Source organism: Emydura macquarii, unplaced genomic scaffold (genome assembly GCF_026122565.2).
Source record: "Emydura macquarii macquarii isolate MOO-44397 ecotype Brisbane River unplaced genomic scaffold, CSIRO-AGI_Emac_v2 contig_2825, whole genome shotgun sequence".
Classification (NCBI taxonomy): Eukaryota; Metazoa; Chordata; order Testudines; family Chelidae; genus Emydura; species Emydura macquarii.
The window spans coordinates 1,476,966-1,493,311 of record NW_027132962.1 but is presented as its reverse complement, the minus strand read 5'-3'; the positions used below and the strand labels follow the sequence as shown (position 1 = coordinate 1,493,311).

General features: G+C 38.4%; 1 protein-coding gene across 1 annotated transcript in view; it reads left to right on the top strand.

Annotated features, from left to right (window-relative positions):
- The window catches only part of CDH20 (cadherin 20), a 302,650-nt gene that overhangs the window by 174,049 nt on the left and 112,255 nt on the right, over nucleotides 1–16,346 (top strand). The gene's annotated exons all lie outside the window — the stretch shown is intronic.

The following is a 16,346-nucleotide window of genomic DNA, read 5'->3' as shown; positions in this document are numbered from 1 at the left end:
TACTGTCTCCCATATTTTAACCTATACTAGAATATCTAGAGAATTGGGGAGGGGAGAAGTAAATTAAAACCTTCAAAACATTTTTTTATAAAATTCTTTTAAAAAGCATTCTACTCTAAAAGAAATGCTTAAAAAAATTTCAAACAGTGTCACTTGAGAATGACAAACCTGCCACAATCCCTTCCAGGAGCCTTGATAAAGGGAGTGTCTGATATCCCAATCTTGCTATGTCTCAGAATCAGCTTCATGGTTTTATGCGTTTAGAGGTAGGTTGTGCTTGAAAAATTGCTCTTACATGAGGGCTAATTGCATGCCAAGTTTTTAGAAATTTTAGGTCAGTTCCTGTTCAAAAGATGTGAACAGCAGCAAAAAAAATCATTACCAAGACAAACAAACAAACCATCACAACTGTTAGGTTTGAAAAAAGAGAAGTTCGATTTTTGCCACTTAATATACGACCAAGTCTTACTTCAAATAACATTTTTAAGACATTCTACAATGTTCTAACATAGTCTAGACAAAATTGACTCTACTGTATTTATATGAATTTGTAAAATATTGCCTTTTCAATGCTAATGTCTCAGCAATAAAAAAGAAATAATGCTGCCAAATTCTCCTCTGGATACATACATATATACAACTCCCATTTACCTCAGTACAGCAGTGAAAACAGTATGATTTAACTGGGGATAGATTTTGCTCCATAGGTCTTACTTTGTCTTTAATTATACCCTTTCCACCTTATGGATAATATGATTTGTTATCTCAGGACATATTGGTAGTCTGTTTAGTCTGACATCTTGTCTCTGAAAATGATCAGTTTCTGCCATTTGAAAGGAACATGTAAAACCCCCATATTACTCAACATCTTGCTACACTATTCTGCTCTCAAATACACGAGTGCAACCTCATTGACTTCAGTGGGGGTATGCTAGTGTAACAAACAACTGGTCTTTAATTTTAATCCCTATAAAAGGGAATTCTGGGATGAGCTCAGGGAGGCAGCACAATCCATGACATGGTAGAAAAGGTGGCAAGTAACGCTGAAAAGAAAAGAAACAAATCTCTCTCCTGAATGCACAGAGGATTCACTTATTTCTAGTAATATGTATCCTTCCCCTGGAGTTAGGGGTAGGGATTTCATAACTTTGTAATTCTGAGGATAATTAAGATGGAATCCCCAGATTTTGGGACTATGGGCCCCTCCTTGTCCCACTCATAGATTGTAAACTCTTTGGGACAAGGTCATCTATGGCTCTTATACATTAGGGCTGCTTTGCTCTGCTAATGTAAGATTACTCTATACATTATAGTTCTTGTTTTCCTGCTTATTTAATTTCTTTTCATAGTCTTCTGCCTCCCATGATATAAGTAATTGTTTCCTCTCATTTCTTGATAATGAACTCTAATGGGCCTGCTGTTATGCATATTTTGAGCCTGAGAAGCTTGTTCACAATATTACACTATAAAAGTGCTACTCTATGCTATAAGAGTAGTAAAGTGGAATTGCATTCACTCTTCTCCATGTACTTTATTTCCCATTTTTACTAGATATGTTATGGTTTAAATGCTGCCCAAAGGACTTTATACCTCTGCAATGCATATGTCCTGTTCTGTGGGTTAAGCCTTAAAGGAGATATTTCTTTTTGTCCCTCTCCACTAGCTGTCTGGAGAGAATTTAAAGATATCATGATATTTTTCAGAAAGAGTAACACAGATGATGCCGATGACCTGCCCAGTCTTCTCACTCTTAATAAAATGGGTTTTACTCCATACTGTGATATGTAATATCTGAGATGAAGCACACTTCAAAAATGTTCATAAATAGACCGCTGCTCAAAGCTGCATTTGTACTATTGCTGTGTGCTCAGCTGATACCATGTGTGTGCACTGAAAGTATCTAGTGTAACTCACTATTATAATTAGTAAAGTGATTTGTGGTATGTTGGTCACAGCAGGAGATCAAGCATTTTTGAGGGCCAATCTGAGAATGTGAAATAAACTCCCACAGGAACCAATGACTATCACAGTCCTTACACTTTCCTCTTCTTTGACCTGCCTCCTCTAGCATAAACCCATCGTAGCATATACATTTAAAAAAAAAATCTTGCTGCAACAAAACAGTACACTGTACACACAATTGTCTCCCAGGAAAAGAATGAGAGAGAGAGAGAGAGAATGGATCACTCTGACACATGTTAGTTGCTTACTGCTTTTCTGGAAAGCACTCAGATACTTCCATGATGAGGGCAGTGTAAGAGCCTTTCTAGGATAGAATAACCACCTCTCACTTTCTTACCAGCCTGTGCACCAATGAAAGCAATTTACACCATCTAATAGACAGCGCTGTGACAGATATGACAATATCCTGGCCAACCTTGTTGAATTAAGTTTAAGTATTTTAGGAGATCATGGTATTAAAAATGCAAATGTTTATGTACCATTGAGAGATTGTATGTAGTTCCATAGGGAAGGGAGACCACAGTCCTCTTGGAACTAAGAACAGTGAAGGATGGTGGCGCAAGGGAGGAATAGGGGGAGGCAAATTCACTCATGTTGTAATTCCTCCAGAGAGCTATCCCCACCTGCAGAAAAACTCACATATGCTGGTTCAAATTGGATTCTCCAGGGACCAATAGACAAAGCATTTTTGGTTAAATAGCCTGAGTGAAAATGGACACGGATTTTTCTGACCCAGCAAATTGACAGGACCTCTGGTCAAAGGTTGGGCTGCAGTTCTTAGGGAAGGGTTGGAAAGTGGCCCACTGAGGCCTCATAAGACTTGTATGCTTGTTCTAAGCTGAAGCTGTGATGAATTTATGACCACAGGAAAAAACCCTATGCAGGGTTTGAAGGAGTAATCACCAATCAGAGCTTTTGTTGTAGTTGGGGTGATCTCTGATAAGCTTATTAACTGTGTGTACGTTCTTTTATTGTTTTCTCTGTAATGCTTTTACCCAAAGAATACAAGGTCTAGTTCAGAATGAGCTGTATGTTAATTTAAACTGTGGCAATTATATTGTGTACCGTCTGTGAGGAGTAAAGTTAAGCGGACCTGCTTAGGTAGTCTCTCTTTTGCTGGGGATATCACAGTACAGTCAGGGAACTGAGCAGCCTGGAAATACACTGGTGTGAAGGAAGAAAGATGCATCTCCAGCCAAGAAAAGCAATGGCTGGAGAGCCAGAAGCCTAGAGTGGGAGCCTTTGCTGAACCATAGAAGGGGAGAATACATGAGCAATTGCCCTGAACTGTGACAAGCGCATACTATATACTGCTAGGCCCACCAACCACTTCTGACGTTTCCCAGGGGTGGTGCAGCTCCACACCACCCACTGCATAGGGCACTACATGGATGAAATTTATGCTTTGGGGATCTAAAAGGTGCATAGTCTTGTGCTAGGATCTTCATGGGGTAAATTTCACCCCATGTGCAAATCATGCAATCTAATCCTGAGTGTAAATTATAAGAGTTCAAATCACTTAGATGCCTCTTCATTGCTTTTTTTAGGGCTGTCTGTGATCATTGCTTTTCATCACTGGTTTTATTTTGAACAGTTTCTCTCTGATTTCTGGACTATATAGGTTGCATGTAGATTCATTTCTCTGATAGCCAGTGACAATCCACAGCGCTTATGTATATTACACCATCTTCACAAACCATAATGAAACTGAGACTTGAAGGAATAACTGGATAAGCATGCTTCTTTCTCCAGCTGTCATGTCTAGTTGTGGCAGCAAACTGGTGTTTCATTGTAAAATATGCTAATTTCAATCTGAGCTGTGGCTGTGTTGAGAGAAGCATAAAAGGAATTCTTGATTATCTATATCAGTACTGCTGTCCCTGGGGATAAGCTCTGAGTCTTCAGATCACATATGGCAAGAGTGCTGTGATAAAATATGCATCAATAAAACTTTGCAGTTTATGATGATAAAGGAGTAGAAAGTTTTATACACTGTGATGATAATTCCTGACTGGCATTTCTTCCTTTCTTTCTGCCCCTTTGTAATTCTTTACTGTTAAACTATTTCAGCTTGTTGTACTAATGATTACATCATTGTGAGCCTGGGCTACAAGCTCGTTTCTTCAGTGAAGCTATCAGTGCTAGGGAGCTCTCCCTGTCTGTATATTCCAAACCCTCCCCGAGAACCCCAGTACTCAAGCTCTCTGCCAGGGCTGGGATTTGTCATTGTAGGAGGGCCCTATGGTATATAGTGATGTTAACTTTTCTTTCATCTTTGAACATATATCCAACAAGAATGGTAGATTACCTTGCATATAAGATGCCCATAATATAAATTATGCCCTTCGACATACACTTAAAATCCTTGGGAGATACATATCTTTGGTTGAGAGCAAACTTTATCCCATATTATATAGTGATAATACATTAACCTGCATTGTTTTACAGGTATGTCATTTAAATTAATTTTTTAGTTTTAAAAAAGGAGAAAACTCAACATCTGTCCAGTTGCAAAAAATACAGTGCTGTCCATTTAAATATAACACGCTAATATACATAGTCAACAGTCCCCAATTTTTTTTTTCATGTCCTATGTTACTTTGCTCATGATAGCATAAGAAAGCACAGGTCACTTTTTGTCTGCGTTAGAACACTTGATAATAACTAATAATATTATTTCACATTTAAGTCCTGATCCTGCAAACCCTCTGTGGGCTGAATTCCAATTGACTTCAAAGGGTTTTCCACATGCAGTGTTCACAGGCTCAGGCCTTTATACAGCACTCCACATTGATGTGTTTGCACAGTGCCAAGCGCAGTGGGATCCCTTTTCTTCTTGGGACATCTAGGCACTGCTGTGATACAAATAAATAAAAAAATTATTAGTCCCGTCTAGCTTGTTTTTGTTTTTCTTCTCTTTTCTTTTCTTCGGTAGCAAATAGAAATTGGCAGATTTGTGTGTGTGTGCGTGCGCGCGCACACACGCACAGTGTGGAACATTTCTACACACCAGAAAAAGGAGCTGGGGAACTATTCACAACAAACAATTTAGCCCAAGGATTTGTTCCTTATTTTTAGCTGTTTAATAGCTTGTTCCCATGCAATGTTTGCAAAATTCTTAACTTTAAGCATGTGTTTTAAGTTGCATTGATTTCAATGAGAGTAAATCACATGCTTAAGTGCTTTGCTGGATCAGGGCCTAAGGCAGGTACAGCAGCCCACCCCTGTCACCCCACCACATTAGCACGTGCCTGAGTTTAAGCCTGTTTCTTAAATCCCATTGAAATCAATGGATTAAGATATTTGCTTAAGTGATGTGCAGAATAGAAATGGATTTAAACTCAGGCTTAAATGCTGTGCTGAATCAGGGCCTACGTGAATAAAAAGGGTTCAAATGTCAACGAAGAGAATGGATTGGATTAATCTGGAAGACTATTCACAAAAACTTGTCTTTCTGCATTTACCTGGCTCCAGTTGAAAAGACAAAATGTAATACCATTAACTCCATATAAAGAGTGATGAGAGATTTAGGTTACAAAAATAATAACTTTTAATTATTATTTAGCTGTAAGGAGGCGAGGACTTTAAGACAAGTGGTGAAAAAAGTATAGGTTATTTTTCTGCCTCTTTGCCTTTACATGAATTAATAGGAATTACAGTCTATTGGAAAGTTGAATTAATTTGTTTAACTCCCCTGTTTTTCATTAGGATGATCCTAAAGGCAGGAGGCCATCAATTAGTTTTGTTGACAGCACTGGTTAATGTTGTAATGATTGGGAGAAGAGAAAAAAAGAGACTTACTGTGGTAGGAATAAGCTAGACCAGGCAAAGAAACAGAGTACATAACCACTAATTAACTCATGTACTCATTTAAAAACACAAACAAACAAACAAACAGAAAAAACCCTGTAACCTGAAAGGGGTAGCAAAGTATTTCTGCACTGCAGAGCAGCCCCTCGAGCTTTTGCTACAAAGTGCATATAATATTAGATGATATACAAGAGCCAACTGCCTATAAAATCATATTGTCCCACTCTTGCAGGTCCTTGTCACCGAGCATATTTAATTTAACATTGCAATATTTATTTTCCAAAGCTGTAAGTAAGCCAAAATATATTTAGTAAAATGAGTATTTTGTAACAGCAGAGTATCTGACCTACGCTCAAGTAGCAAATTAACCCTAATTCATCTTTACAATGACCTAATGCCAAGTAACCTTATTTCAGCTGCTCCATTCCAGTCCTTCACTGACTTTCTAAAGTGTAACCATAGCAATTTTGCTCACTTCTGTTTGGGTTTTTAATTACATCTATCTATTTTATTATTCCTGTTTGAATCTTTGTGTTGCGCTTGGGTGACTTATAAGCAAGCTTTGCTTGGCTTAAGTATTCTTTAGGGATTGGCTCAAGCCAGAACATGCATAGTGTCTTGAAACCATGTCAGATGGGAGCCTGTATCTCAGATTCTAACTAACTAGAGGGCTTTGTTTTCTGACACAAAAGGCCAAATCCTATCATCTGTTGCATCCATTGAGCCCTTATAGGGTTGATTTTGGGCCTCATATGTTATGATTTTTATGTGTGCAATTCATTGGAAAACAGAGAGACTCTCTTATTATTCAATACTCCTTTGAAGAATGAATTGATGATATCTCTCTTGCTTCCACCTCCTCAGTTCTAGCATCATGAAAGAAATAAACCATTACAATAACTAAATCTGCTTTCAGATATGATGTACAGAAAACTGTGAATCTGTAAATCCAACATTTGTACTGACTGATGTATTATTCTTGATCAAATTAATAAGAACAGAATGACCTTATGTATAAGACTTCCTTATTTCATCTATTATTTGCATGATCTTGTGTGATGTGTTGCAAAGTGACTCAAGCTTCCTTCCCTTCAAAGATGTATACAGATCATACCCAATTTCTCTAAAAATTTCTGCTATGGTAAAGTTTGTACTGCAGTAGGGACACAAAGCCAGAAGGCTGCACAAAGGGCATTTAGCTCTGCAGTCTGAATCTTCCCCTAAACTCCCACCAGGCATAGATGGGGACATTTCATGACAAATTCTATCAGAATTCATTTGTCTTGTCACTATACATCATTCTTAAGAAACTACATAATGATGAAAAATATTTTTTAAAAAAATGTTTATCAGAATCTTGGATTTCTCAAAGTCAAGTAGCTTCTACTCTAGGAGACACAGGAACAAAAGTAAAAGCTGTCATTTCCAAGCCCTAGTACAACCCTGCTTATGGGGGTGGGAAATAGAACATACAGGAGCAAATTAGGGGGGGGGGAACTCAGAAGTTTTACATTTGAAAAAAAGTGCTTCCTACCAGTGGCACTATATTTAACTTTGTGGGTCCTTGGTATGCACTTTAGTCTGAAGGTTTGTGCGGGGTGAGGGAGGGTGAACACATGCATACATATTAATATAATCTGAGCGATTGGATTAGCCCTGTGACCAAACACTGCCCTCTGTATTGTAATTAAAGTGACCCCTGTCTGATTCTTGTCCCTTGTCTTTCTTTCCTGTGCTCATCTCTCTCTCTGCCCATGCTGTTAAGGGCTGAATCAACATACTTAGCGCCTGTTGGTTTAGCATTCAATAGCAGCCCCTGTGGCAAATTGTGGGACAGCAATAACAGGTTTCTGGGAGCATGGTGACCATGATCTAGGGACTTTAGAGATGGGAGAGAACCAAACAGAACAAAATTGGCAGGAGGTGTTCACTCACAGTGTTATATACCAATAATTCTTTCAGGGAAGGGGCTAGGGAATGTCAGTAATAAAAACAAATAAATCTTGTTTAAACTGTGTGAGGCATAACAATAGAAACATACTCCCCTTTGATAATACTTAATACCTTCACATAGCTTTAACAAATACAATTTTCAGAAACAATGCAGTGTTTTAAAACAAATGATGCTTGCAGAATCACAAGCTATGATTTATCTCTAAGCATCTTAAAGAAGCATGCATTATTAAATTTCAACCTGGGCGCTCTCTACTGTAATGTGGATAATTAATTTGATTATCACTCAGTCAGACTATTTTCTGACTGACTGAAACATACCCTGTATAGTGGCTGCAAATATTTCAATTAGCTTGTACAAGCAAATCCTGCTATCATTTTTTTTATCATGGTTATCTTTCTTACTGGCAGTGAGTAGTACTAAAGTACATAGTGTAGAATTACTAATGCCTGCACTAATGAATGTGAGGTGAATGCATTTGTTTGAATACATGTTCTGCATTCATTCTTAACTATGCCTGCATCTTCTAGTGGCACCAAGTGATTTTCTTTTCAGTGAAGAAGGTAAGGATGAAGGAAACTCTAGATATCCTGCATATTACACTGTTGTTCTTGATGATTATACTTCATTTTTTTAGAAGTGAAGTAATAAATGTAAGATTCACTGCAAAATATCTCATTGTCTTGAAGTGTATAAGGCTGGAGAAATATGTATTGGTGAATTAGTTTTGATTGCAGTTCTTGGTTATAAAAATTATATTCTAAATAAACAAACAGCGTAGCATAAACACAAAAAGAGGTTTCCAGTCCCATTAATGTCTCGTGGAAAGTGTGGAGTGTTTTCCCACAGAAAATACTAAAAGTTTCCTCTCAGATAGTGACACAGTGGTAACCACATGGTATGGTGCATTGCCCAATGAGATACAGAGCTCCTTAGGCAGACTGGGCAGAGGCTGGGGGGAGTGCAGAGCCAATACCTAATATAGTCAGCCTCCTGAGAAATGGTGCTGGCTGAATCTCTCTTATTATATACTGCACTCTTCTAACCAGTTCATGCAATAGCATTGGAATTCTAGTTATCAGAGGCACAATGCCTTGAGTAGGATGGAGGTGAATAAAGGAGGACATGGAAGGACTCCAAAAAGTAAAAATTAGGATGATAGAAATTTTTATTTTTATTTATTTGAAAATGAAGATTTAGCTTATTTTGTCCTTTTATGTCAAAGAACTTTTGCAAACTGACCCCTGGCTTGGCTCAAAATGTTTCTTTTCCAAGATCAATGCTGCACCTGACAGTTAGAGTGATGGGGCTTAGTGTGGCTTGTTGATTTCATTTATGAGAAAAGTCTATAAAAATTTATTCGGTCTTGCCTCAAGCATGTTGGAGTATTTCTTCTGAAGTCATGGAGTCCATCCCAATGGATGCTAGTAAAAGTCTTTTATTGCATAAAAGTGGTTGGTAGCTTACAAGATAAAGAATTGGCCTTTCCACTACGTCTAACTTCATGTCCTTAATGAAATGAGAGAGTCTCTTTTGGCTGTACTCCATATTATAAAAAATACTAGTGCAGTTAATCTATTACTGTCAATTGTTCCAAATTGTATCCGCCACAGAGAGACTGAACATGAAAGCTGTAAAATTTCTTTTTTTTTTTTTTTTGCTCTGAATTGAGAGTAGTTTAGAATAGAAAGGTCAGGGAGAAAGACTATTATAAGGGAAATGTGGTGACATGTATTCTGCCAGTAGAATTCAGTCACTGGCATTGCTGCTCTTTGAACAGGAAATATTTGCCAATAATGGAGGAGCAATTTAAAAAAATTATGTATCTTTAAATGTTGTATCTGAATCTTTTTCCATGGAAGTCAATGGGAATCTTGCCACTGACTCCCACTGAAGCAGCAGGACATAGAAAATGACAGTTGTCATTAGGCCATTCCAGACAGAAAGGACCAGTGAGCTGCTTCTGATCCTGTAGTAGTAGTAGTTTTTTTTTTTTTTTATTATTAACCTTTAATAATAATAAGCACACAGAGTCCCCCAAGAAGTTCTGGGACCTATTGTGATAGGTGCTGTATGAACACATAGGAAGATGTGGTTGTGCTTCAGAGAATTCACTATTTATAAGAAACATATTAGTCCATCTATACAGCCTTTTCTTTGGACAGTTATTATTTTTTCCCTATTCTTGCTTCTGGCCAGTAACTGCACCACATTAAGTCTACATTTTTCCATTTGCACTGATGCATTGGGTTTACATTGTGCAATCAGTTGCCTTGATTATAATGTCGTGTGCTTTAACTATATTTTTTCAGGTCAGGGAGGTCCTATCTGATTAACCATATAACAATTAAATATATAAATAAGTAATTATAATTAAATGAATGCTAAAATACTTTGAATCCTAAGTATGTCTTTGCACTTGATAAAAAAAGTGGATTTAATATCTACTTGCAAGGTTTCATAATGCATTATTGTTGCTATATATAGTATTTTTGGAGTTTTTCCATGACTCAGTACCACAAATACTATATAGACAGAAACATAGTACATGGTTCTTCTATTTTTTATATATTAAATGGATTTTTTGACCACATTGACCTTTAGTAGTAATATATACAGTATCCGAATAAACTTTAATTATTGAGAGACTCATGTAACGTTTATAATAAACAGCAGGTGTTCACTTAGCAAACAACTTCTTTCAAATCTCGGTCTTTTTCTTATATATTGTACTAGACCCTTATTGTTATGCTGTATTTTTATTACTAAATTCAAGTAGCACCAGAGTGTGCTGGGTCAGTACATACATAGAAGAAGGCAAGATCAATCAGAGAGTCTAAAAGGATATTACAGATTAAGGATAGGGGAAATTGAAGCTTTCAAGATGATCAGCCACAACTTGGTAATATAATTCTTCATAACATAATGTTTCTTGTGTTTCATTTGTTGGTGGGAAATATATGGACTAGTTATTCCTCAACCTTGCTATTATCAGTCAGCTAGTTTCTGGGGGGAACGTGGAAGAATTCAGGAGCAATTAGACTGAACAGAGTAGACCCCTTGCAGACACTCAGGGAAGGCATTCCATGTGCAGGACATTTGGACAGTTAATGGGAGAAAAGATCATATGAGGTATCAACACCGACATCACTGGTGGATCAGAACAGGTGAAGGCAATGCAGGTAGAAACAAGGGATGATGTGTTTGGGGGGAGGGAGAGGAGCAGAATAATTCAGGACCTTTAAGGCAAGGGCAATAGCTTCACCCTGATATTGGTCTAATCAGCACCTATGCTTAGTGAAATAGACTCACATTTGAGGTCAGAATGTTTACTTTAGGAGCTTAATTTAAAAAACTCAGCTGATAAAGATATTGGCAAAGAAAAGTTAAATGTCACTAGTTGTCTTGACAGCTAGGAGCAGAATTCTATATTCTAGCTATGGCAGAAGTAATTGGGCATGCATATCCCTTTCTCGGACTTTTTGAACTGTATTGAAAGACGAAGTTTTACTCTTGCATAATTCATGTTACTGATTAGGGTTTTTTGAGTTTTTTTTAATAGCATAGGAAAGCAAAACCAAGCATATTTTACTTGGGTGGTAATATTTTACCTAGAGCATGGCCATTGTCTTTTGATTTCTGTAATAATACATTACAGTGGAATATCTGTGAGATGGGAGACAAGGTGGGTGAAGGTAATATATTTTATTGGACCAACTTCCGTTGGTGAAAGAGAGACAAGCTTTCGAGCTACACAGAGCTCTTCTCCAAGTAGAGATGAGGCTCACAAGAATACCAAATGAATTCATTAGGACCTGTGCAGATAAAATCAATTGCTAATTCTTCGTTGCTGAGGGCTATACTTTGCAGTGATGTGAGATGTTCATCTGGGATTTATTTCAAATAATTTCCATGTGAAAGGTGTATGAGAAAATGGCTCTGCCATGTAATTTAGGGGAAATGGTATTCTGTCTTTCAAGCTATGACATGCATCCCAAAGACCTCTCCAGTTTCATCAGAAGGAAAGTATCACCTCATCAGGGTCAGAGAACAAAAATGAGTTTGAGGGAGGGTGAAGTGCTGCCTAAAGTGCAGATTAATATTTGACGTGCATCTTCTTTGTTCAAAAAATGAGCAAAATTAACAAATTCTGGATACATACTTTAAAACTGGCCAGAGGCAACTTTAACATAGATACTAAAACTGAGACAAATTCTGCCCTAGTTCTTAATGAAATCTTAACCCGTGCGCCAGCTCAGGAAAGCATCCATATTCAGCATAGAACATGTTTAACTAGCGTCAATGGGACTTAATTATGTGGCTATAATGGGATTTCAGAACATTCTAAAAGTTAAGCATGTGCATAAGTGCTCTCCTGAAAAGGGATGGACTTCAATATGTGCTTTCCTGAATCAGGACTCAAGTGTTCCTATCAAGTGTGAAGACATATACTTAGGATTCAAAGTATTTTAACATTCATTTTAATTATAATTACCTATTTATATGTTTAATTGTTTTATAGTTAATTGGGTATGACCCCCCTGCACTGAATAAATCTACTTAAAGCATGCATAAAATTATAATCAAGGCAATTGATTGCGCAGTGTAAACCCAATGCACCAATGCAAATGGGAAAAGACTGTTACATAGGAACTTATGTACTGCTAGACTAGATCAATCAATTAATCCATTATCATTTCTCCAACAAGAGGCAAAATGCTAAAGAGGGCTCTCTAATAGGCCTGGGCACTATGAAATCCCATTGATGAAGTGTGTGGGTGGGAAGAGAAGGAGAAATTCTTTTCCACCCCTGCTAATAAATAAGCATTTTTCCATTTCAAAGGGGTTGTGAAATTCTTACTCATGCTGATGAGTAGTTACTCTGGAGTAGTCCCACTGACCAGGGGCTCACATTCCAGTCCCTGGGACTTCCCATTTGTTTATATGGAGACTATTTTTGTTCCCCAGGAATGAATCTACCCCAAGAATCTTCTCTATGCTAACAGTGATGAAATGTTTTCAGTTTGCTCACTTCTGACAACGTCTCTTTTTGTGACTTTTTTTCCCTTCTTTTTAGGAAGTTTCCCTGTACCTTTACCTTTCAAACTGATAGAAATGTTTCTTCTGTAGTATGCACTGAATATAGTAATGTATAGAAATGTAGGGCTGGAAGGGACCTCAAGAGATCTTCTAGTCCAGGCCCTTCCACTGAATCAGAAGCAAGTAAATCTAGACCATCCCTAATAGATGTTTGTCTAATTTGTTCATAAAAATCTTGATGGGGATTCCACTACCTCCCTTGGTAACCTATTCCAGGACTTAACTATACTAATAGAAATTTTTTCCTAGTATAGTATCATTAACTATATTCCCGTTGGGATCAGGTTCAAGCCCATAATGACCAAGTAAATATGCCCAATGGCCTGTGATGGGATGTTAAATGGGGTGGATTCTGAGTTACTACAGAGAATTCTTTCCAGGTGTCTGACTGGTGAGTCTTGCCCACATGCTCAGAGATTAGTTGATCACCATATTTGGGGTCGGGAAGGAATTTTCCCCCAGGGTAGATTGGCATAGGTCCTGGGGGTGGGTGGGGGGGAGGGTTCACCATCCACTGCATGAGATTCTTGTTGGTGGATTCTCTGTACCTTGAAGAATTTAAACCATTATTTGAGGACATCAATAACTCAGTCATAGGTTAGGGGTCTATTACAGATCCCTATGGGTGGGTGAGGTTGTGCAGGAGGTCAGACTAACTGATCATAATGGTCCTTCCTGACCTTAAAGTCTATGAGCCTATGAGGTAACCATAGTTTGTTTGTTTTGTTTGTTTTTTCACATACCTTATGTAATAGTCAAGCCATGTGCCCTAATTGCACATGTGGCAAATTAAAAAAAAAAGACTATGGGTCAGTTATTGTTATCTCAATTAAACTGGTATAAATCCAGAATAACTCCGGTACAATCTGTGAGATTATTTCAGAGCCGTACCTGTGTCACCTAGATCAGCATTTGAGTCTATGTCCATATGGGTCTATGACTTGTTATCCCAAGTCTTAACTGCAGGTTGCTGATTTCAGATTTTAACTCACTATGTTTGTGCCCTTTTGATTAATCATAATACTTTGTATCATTACTAATGCAAAAGAGTTACCATAAGATATGTCTTCATTAGTTCTGGCTGGTTGGCCTTTCGTTTCTCTTTCCTACTGGAAAAAAATAAGTAGCCAGAAATAATGAAATGATGAATGTTTTGCATCAGTTATATTAAAATTCACTGTCTAATTAATCAGATGTTCCTTGGTCTCCTTTAAGATTTTATTGTGCAGGAAAATATCTGACTGTATGAAAGCAATGGGGAAGCTATCCATCCTTTCTATGTGAATGTATTATGCATGTTGTCTTAAAGGCTGGGCAATGTAAGGACTTAACCTTTAATTAAGGGATGAGTGAGCTAGAAGATGTTCATGTTTGGATTACAGCAAATGCTACGGGCCAGCCCCAAACCTGATCTGCATCCTGACATTATAATGTTTACATTTCAACCTAACCAGACAAAAATTAGCATTTACACAAAGCCTATACTACAAATGGGGAGTGAACACAAATGATAAGGATTAAGGACTCCCTAATGGAAGGTTGATAATCTAACCCTCACCAGGTCCAGTCCACCAACCTCTGGTGCCTTCATCCCAGCAGCATAAACTGGGATGCTTCATATCAAGCTGTCTTGCAAAAGCCCAGTGTGCATTTCCAGTTGGGAAACGGCAAACTGCAGCCCAGATAGGACAGGTGGGCCGGGTTGGGGTCTTTCCCCTCACTTCAGTACTTCATGCCGATGCAGGTCCACAGAGATTTTGGCAACAGTTAATTGCAGTCTGAAACCCCTCTAGCTCCCACTCCTTCTCGGTAGCCTGCTTTGTTGGAGGTTAATCTAGAAGCACTGGTGGACTCTGATATTTCAAGAAATTCTATGGATTTGGAATTTCCTCAAGTGCATAATATCCTGACCCAGCACACAACAGCTCCCAACTTTGTGGAGGCCATTTATAGATCACTCCTCTCTTCAGGCCTAGTCACTCATCAGACTGTTCCTTTAGAAGTTATCACCCTTCAAGGTCACCATGAAATTCTCCAGTTCAGGTTGATCCATGGACAACACTCTCTGGTCATTCCCTGCACCCTGTGGCTCATGCACCATGACTCATGTATTTGCTAGCAGACTGAAAGAATTCATTTTAATTAACTATAGTGCCAGCAATCTTATCTCCTAAAGCCTAGCCACAGGCCAGATGTCCTCTGTCATTCTACCAGCCCCCAAGGGGACCCTGAGACAAAAAGAATGAATCAAGAAGGAACCCTGGCAGGCTCTACTTTCCAAAATGTTTTGGGAATACCTGCTAAGTATCAGGCTTTTGCAGATGTGTTAACAAAAAAAGAAGACTGATATGCTGCCACAGAATCACAGATAGGACTGCCCTGTTGACCTCCAGCCTGGAGCAGTGAATCTATTCCCTCTCTGGAGTTATCTCAAGGAAAACCTACAAAAAAATTTTATCGGATCCTCCATGTCCCTGGCTGAAGCTCTGATTTTAATTTGTGACTAAGTAGGATGGCTCGCTGCATTGTTGTGTGGACTATTGGTCATTAAATAAGGTTACAGTCTGGAAATGGTACCCCAACTGCTTATTAGTGAGCTTTTTGAAGGACTGTGCTGATCTAGGATCTTCACCAAATTGGGTCTTCACAGAGTCTATAATCTAGTTCAGACTGGAGAAGGAGATTAGTGGAAGACTACTATCCGTACCAGGTATGGACATTTCACATCATACTTGGTTAGGCCTTTCAGCCTGTGCAACACTTCAGCAGCCTTTCAGCACTTCATTAATTATATCTTCCAAGACACACTGGACCAATTTGTTGTCTTTTATCTTGATGATATCCTAATTTTTTCTGAGGATCAGGATCTTCATGAACAACATGTGTGCCACGTCTTAGAAAGTCCCTGACAAAACCACTTGCACATGAAACTTAAGAAATGTGAATTCGACTTTGATACAGTTGAATTCTTAATGTATATTGTCTCACCTAAGGGACAAACTATGGATTCATGCAAGGTGGCAGCCGTATGTCATTTAGAGACTCTGAATTATATACAAGGTGTACAGTGATTCTTGGGTTTCACCAATTTCTATTAGTGTTTCATCAAGGAATTTTCTAGCTGGTAGCCCCTATGACGGCACTTTTGTGAAAAAGAATCTGGTCCTCAGAAGATCAGTCTGCCTTTGATCAGCTGAACAGGGCATTCACCATGGCAATTATCCTTATCCACCCAGACCTCACCAACTGTGGAAGTAATGTGTCAAACTTTGCCATAGGCATGGTGGTGTCCCAGCTAGTGGGTTCCTATAGTCAACTTCATCCCTGAGCCTTTTACTTACACACAAACTGACTTCAGTGGAAAACAATAACATCTAGGACAAGGCATTATAGGCAATCAAGACAGTGTTTGAGGAATGGTGTCATCTCCTGGAGAAAGCTCAGTTCCCAGACCAGGTTCTCACACACCATAAGAAGCTAGAGTACCTCTGGATAACCAGGCATCTCAATCAGTGCTGCT